General features: G+C 36.5%; 1 protein-coding gene across 3 annotated transcripts in view; it reads right to left on the reverse strand.

Annotated features, from left to right (window-relative positions):
- Window positions 1-5,363, reverse strand: part of LOC148945302 (netrin receptor UNC5C-like) — a 111,047-nt gene extending 105,684 nt beyond the window's left edge. For 2 of the 3 annotated variants that reach the window (XR_016142689.1, XM_089098689.1), the window contains exon 1: window positions 5,254-5,363. The gene's annotated coding sequence lies outside the window, so the exon portion shown is untranslated. The remainder of the gene's footprint in view (window positions 1-5,253) is intronic. The other variant, XM_089098690.1, reaches the window with a different exon arrangement.
- Between the last annotated feature and the right edge of the window lie 744 nt (window positions 5,364-6,107).

Genomic DNA, 6,107 nt, shown 5'->3' on the forward strand with positions numbered 1-6,107 from the left:
CATCCCAAAATTTTATGGAGGAGACATGTAGGCACAAATACAAGGGGAGGAAAGGTGTAGAGTGTGAGCCTCCCCTCTCCACCTCCTTAAAAAACATTATCCAAACACTTTTCTATATTGACTATATAATTTGAGTGCTTGTCTTTGGCGTATAGTTAAATGTCTCTCCTTAAAACATCAAAATTCTTGTTTGTGCTCCAAGCTACATATTTCTCTTTGTTTTCCCTTGTTTCAAAGATTTTACCCTTTTTTTTACACATGCTCATGGATTTCAAATACTAGGGGGCGCAGCAATAACCATTTTACATGCAAATTCTCATTTAAAATAAACTCAAGTAAAGGTAAAGAGCGAAATTAAGACTTAAATTGGCAGAAATTATCTTATATATGAGGACGATTACTTTTGCCCCAAACTCCACCTCTTTACGCTCAAGTGTCAACGTATTATAGGTATATCCCTAATACCTTCAGTAAAGTAAAACTTTATTTAGCGTAAACGGTGGGAGGTTGGGAAGGCGACAGCTTTCCTTATATATATAACAACATTAATCGTTTCAAGTTTTAGTGTCGCTCTTTACCTTCATTTGAAAAAGTTATAATTTAATTTGTGCTTCTTTTTTATTTAATATCTGTTCTTTTTAAATATCATATCCAGGGCTCTCTTTAATGTAAGAGTGGATGCCTTCTCTCAATCCCCACTGTTTAGGTTTAAGTTTAATATAACAATGAATGAATGAATTTTATTAATAACCTGTCTTACAATCAACAGAAAAAGACAGAGCACAAACAAGAAAAGAAAGAAAATGCTTCAAGAATAAAAGTCATCCCTGGTAGGTCTGTGAGTAAGGGATGGGTCTGAGCTGCGAAAATGAATTTTTGCATCATAATTTGTATGGTTTTCAATTTCGCAGTTCTTCGTGCTTATCTTGTTCTTAGGTAATACCCCCCCCCCTGACCTATGCTGTGAAGGCAAGCATCTCAAAGTAATATTTTATGTTCCATTCAAAAAATATTTCTACAACAAAAGGGCAGCGATCACCCTACAGCACCTATATTGCGAACTGAATGCAAATATATTCTTCCAAATGATGGGAGGTTACGGGGTAAATTCCCTCACCCCTTCATTGTTACTGAAGAACATTCCACTGAATTTTGGGAAATTCATTCCTCAAAATGCACTTTTTGAGGCTTTGGAACCCTCCCCCCAGAAAGATTTATCAACCTCCTCCGTAATATATGGTGCTTAACTTCACATTATCGTACACAAATTAATAAAGTTTCAAATGAATCAATTCAATCAAACGAAGCTTACGAATAATCGTCTTATAGCATAACCGTTTATTTTGTATTGATTGTGTATCCTATATTTGGGGAGGAATGCGCGCCACCTTTTGGCATTGTGGCCTCTTGTAACTGCGAGGCTATATAAATAACTTTTCGACATAACAGTTTTGTTTTGTAAGTTAAAAATTTTAGTTCATAAAAGAAAGTTGGTTTACATTACGTTTTAAGAAAAATGCCCCGGTCTTGCTCGTTTTTACTTTTATTTTAAAAGATTATTTAAGTTTAAATATGCTTGGTTACTTACGTATTATACAAACCACACTCAATAAATGAATTTAGGTTCATCATAATGAAATATACCAAAATTCGATGCAAAATGTAATACTTTAATAACAAAATTATGGAAAGCAGGCCGCCCAGAACGCATTATATTAAATACCTAACCAACTCTATGTATTAAATATTTAATTAAATTATACCTGCATAGTAGTTTATCTCACTCAGGCTAAGCTACTTATCACCGGGTGTATGCAGAGAAACCGGTCTTAAACAGATGAAGAACAACAATGTGGTCGGTATAATACGTAAGTATTTATGTCTATATTGCGTTTTCGCTGTTTCTGGAAGTCTTAAGAAATATATAGGCAGCTACTACTGCCTGTATATTAGCCTGGAAAGAGTATCCAACCTCGTACATCCAATTGAGATATATAATTTGTTATGAGGAAGGGGGGGGGGGCAACTACGCCCGTGACTCCAGCTTACCCCCCCCCCAAGCTGATATTTGGTGTCTCCAAATCTTGTCAAAACTAAGTGAGGTCAACCTAATTCAAACATCCACAGTAACAGATCTACTACTACTACTACTAACAACTTACCACATCACCAAACCGCCTGAGACCAACACAGCTACGTACGCTCCTCCTCCATCCCAAATCTATTCCAAACCTCCCAGGAAGTTCCCCTTTCCTTTAAATTTTTCTTTATGACATCCTCCCACCCCAGACGAGGACAACTTGCTTTCCATTTAGCCCAAGACGGTTGACCGAAAAGGACCATCTTCGGCAATCTGTCAACCTTCATCCGCAAAACGTGCCCTAGCCATCTCATCCTTTCTTTCATTATTAAATAAATAAAAAAAAGTTTTTTTAACTGAAGGTAAGGAGCAACATTAAAACTTAAAACGAACAGACATTATTCTGTATATGAAAGGGACTGTCCCCCCCCTTCAACGCCTCGCTCTTTACGCTAATGTTTTTTATTGTTTAAAAAAATAGAGTTGTGAGAAAGGGTCTAACTTAAGCGTAGAGAGCGAGGCGTTGTGGAGGGTCAGCCCCTTTCATATACGGAATAATTTATGTTCATTTTAAGTTTTAATGTTGCTCCTTACTTTCAGTTTTAAAACTTGTTTTTTTTTATTTAATTTTTGAACTTTTTGAATTAATGGAGGTTTTGATTTTGGCTCACCGTACATGAATGATTAAAAAAAGAATTGCATATTAATTTTCTTTTATTTGGTTAAATGGCTTTCTCGAAAGTTGTTTAATTTTATTTACGAACGTTTTTATTAGTAATAAATATACATAACTTACAAATGAACTTACGTAACGAACTTCTATATCCATTTTTTTCATAGATTTGATACGTATATTAGGGGGTTCGCCCCCTAGTCACTACCTCGCTCTTTGCGCTAAAGTTCGAATTTTGTTCCAATTCTTTAAAAATGACCCCTTAATCACAAAGGCCGTTAATTAGAATAAATAGCTCTTATGAAAGTACTAAAAAATCATTGGCTTAAAGAGCCAGGTATGGACTAGGGGGCAAACCCAATCATATACTTAATAATTTCTGTTCGTTTTAAGTTTTGATATGGCTCCTTACTTTCAGTTGAGAAACTTGTTTATTTTTTTATTTAATTTCTGATCGTTTTTTAAATAATGCTGGGAAATCCAGCGTGCCCTTCATAGCAATGTCCCTTCCCCCATGGAAAGATCCTCCCACATAACCCCCGACCCCTCCCCACTACCTGTATACTTCCCAATAACCAATACTGTAACCATTGGGTAAAGTTCATAACTTTCAGCCCTCCCCCCGGGAACTTTGGGGGGTTAAGTCATCATAAAAGACATATTTATTATATTTTCGACCATCCTGGACAAAATGACTATCTCAAAATTTTGATCTGGTTACTTTGGGAAAAATGAGCGTGGGAGGGGGCCTAGTTGCCCTCCATTTTTTTTGGGTCACTTAAAAAAGGCACTCGAACTTTTAATTTCCTTTCGAATGAACCCTCCCGAACTATTGTAGGACCGCTGGGTCGATACGATCACCCCTGGAAAAAAACAAAACAAATAAACACGCATACACATCCGTGATCTTTCCTCTGGCAAAAAAAAAATTCCACATTTTTGCAAAGGAGCTTGAAGGAGAACCTTACAGAGAACCTACAGTAAGGTTCTCCGATACGCTGAATCTGATGGTGTGATTTTCGTTAAGGTTCTATAGCTTTTAGGGGGTCTTTCCCCCTTTTTTCGAAAATCAGCTAAATTTTATCAGGCGCGTAACTTTTGATAGGTAGGACTAAACTGTATCTATTGGTATCAAAATCCCATTTTTAGAGTTTCGGTTACTATTGAGCAGCGTCGCTCCTTACTTACAGTTCGTTACCACGAACTGTTTGATAGCCCTAGAAAGCGGGATTGAACCACATTTTTCGTACAGCCGACTGTTTGAAATACGGTCAGTCATCCGGGTACCCAGAACAATGCGTAGGCAATTTCTCTGGAAAACATCTAGCAAATCTTCATCCGCTGTTTGGAGCGCCCATATTGGAGCTGTTTGGAGCGCCCATATAGAGCTGTATAGAGCACCCATATGGAGCTGTTTGGAGCGCCATATTGGAGCTGTTTGGAGCGCCCATATTCAGAATCATATTTGACCATTGTCATCACTGTAGCTTCCAATATTCTAATCTTAGTTTGCAGACTTATCTTTCTATTCTTCCAAACTTTTTTAACTGTGAAAAAACACCCTGAGCATTGGCTATTCTACTTTTAACAATTTCAATCGACTTGGGAAAATCGGCTCCAACTTTACACCCCCCCCCCCGGATAGAAATTAATGATAGAAAATAACAATAATATTTGGCGCCAGGCACGCGCGGAGGGGAAAGAGATTTAGGGACCGCACCCCTACTAAGAATTTTAAGAATTTTTTCACTATCTTCTATATTTCCGTATGGTTTTGACAGTTTTTATTTCAAACCCAAAATTCCCTCCATATCTTTTTTTGAATTTGTCTCTTTTGGCGTTTTTATTACGAATTTGCACCCGCCACCTCGAAATGAATCCATGCAGGAAGGCCTACTTCAGCCACATCTGAATAATAAAAACTGTATTTTTCCGTGCATTTGTGTAGTCTACCCTCAAACTCAATCAAAGTTTGGCCTACACAAGCTCAGGCACGTGTGAAAGGGGGAGGGCTTTGGGTCACTTCCAAAATCTAAAGATTGTCCCTATCATTTCTATATATAATTCATATGTTTATTATAATGGTACCCCTTTCTCCCAAAAAATAAAAACAATGTCCATTATCCGGAAATCGACATTTTATTTAAAAAAAAAAGTTGCTTAGCTTAAGAAAACATTATACGGTAAAGTTCTACCAAATCATATTATTGAGTTAGGACAAAAGTGAATACACCATTCGATGCCTTTTTTTATGTTGATTACGAATATAATAATCATTTCTATCGGAAATGAATTTCAGCCCCCCCCCCTATATATGCCAATTTAGGGTTAGGTATATCTCGGGGGGGGGGCTGAAATTCATTTCCGATAGAAATGATTAGGCTATTATATTCGTAATCAGCATAAAAAAAGGCATCGAATGGTGTATTCACTTTATTTCTAACTCAATAATATGATTTGGTAGAACTTTACCCATTATACTATATTGTGGAAAACTTACAAAAAATTAACACTATATCAAATTTGTTTATAATCCAACAATGTTCATTATCCTTACACTACGACAGAATTCCTTCAATTCCAACCAGACTTTTGCGTTAGCAAGCTGATGGACAACTGTTCCAAAAATTCTCTGCACCTCAAGTCAATTTTACCTGAGAGAGCTAAGATGCTCCGTTTTGTGCAACCTCGGAAAAGCGGTTTAATCCCTTGGGGAAGTTAAATTGAACCTGTTGCTCAGGATTTGTCGCATTAAAGAGACGTTAATCATTGTGAAGGGGCAGTGATAAATTCATATTAAAATGTAACTTAATTTTAGAGCTTTTAAAATTAAGATATTATTGACTGTAAGAAATACGCCCAGTTGGAAAGTTGTAAGTGGTGTGGACTTAGAAATCTTCCAGGGAGAAAATATTTAAGAACTTTTTGAATGGGGAAGGGGCCGGAAGGCTAAAAACAGATTATTTGAGGACCAAAGAAGGACCCATCACTGCTACCCTTGCAAAAGAGAAATTCCTTGCTTTTCGAGATGATGGATTAAAAAAAAAACAATAAACAAAGGTTTTCGACCAGGGTAATTCTAATGGTGCACCTTCCATTTCGATCTGCTGTCATTTTCGAGTAATTCCAATTATATTTTTGAATTCTTGAAAATTGCTTCCACAGTAAAATTTTACTAAAACAAATCTATGTAATAGTTATTATTCTTGAATCACCTTTTAATGAAACTTTTTTCATGTTTTGCACCTGGCTTTAACTGAAAAACAACAACATTTTTTCAACTGAAAGTATGGAGCAACATTAAAACTCGAAATGAACAGAAATCATTACGTATATGAGGGGGTTTGACCCCTG

Source organism: Artemia sp. Qi Xiang Cuo, chromosome 13, assembly GCF_049724085.1.
Source record: "Artemia sp. Qi Xiang Cuo chromosome 13, ASM4972408v1, whole genome shotgun sequence".
NCBI classification, from domain to species: domain Eukaryota; kingdom Metazoa; phylum Arthropoda; class Branchiopoda; order Anostraca; family Artemiidae; genus Artemia; species Artemia sp. Qi Xiang Cuo.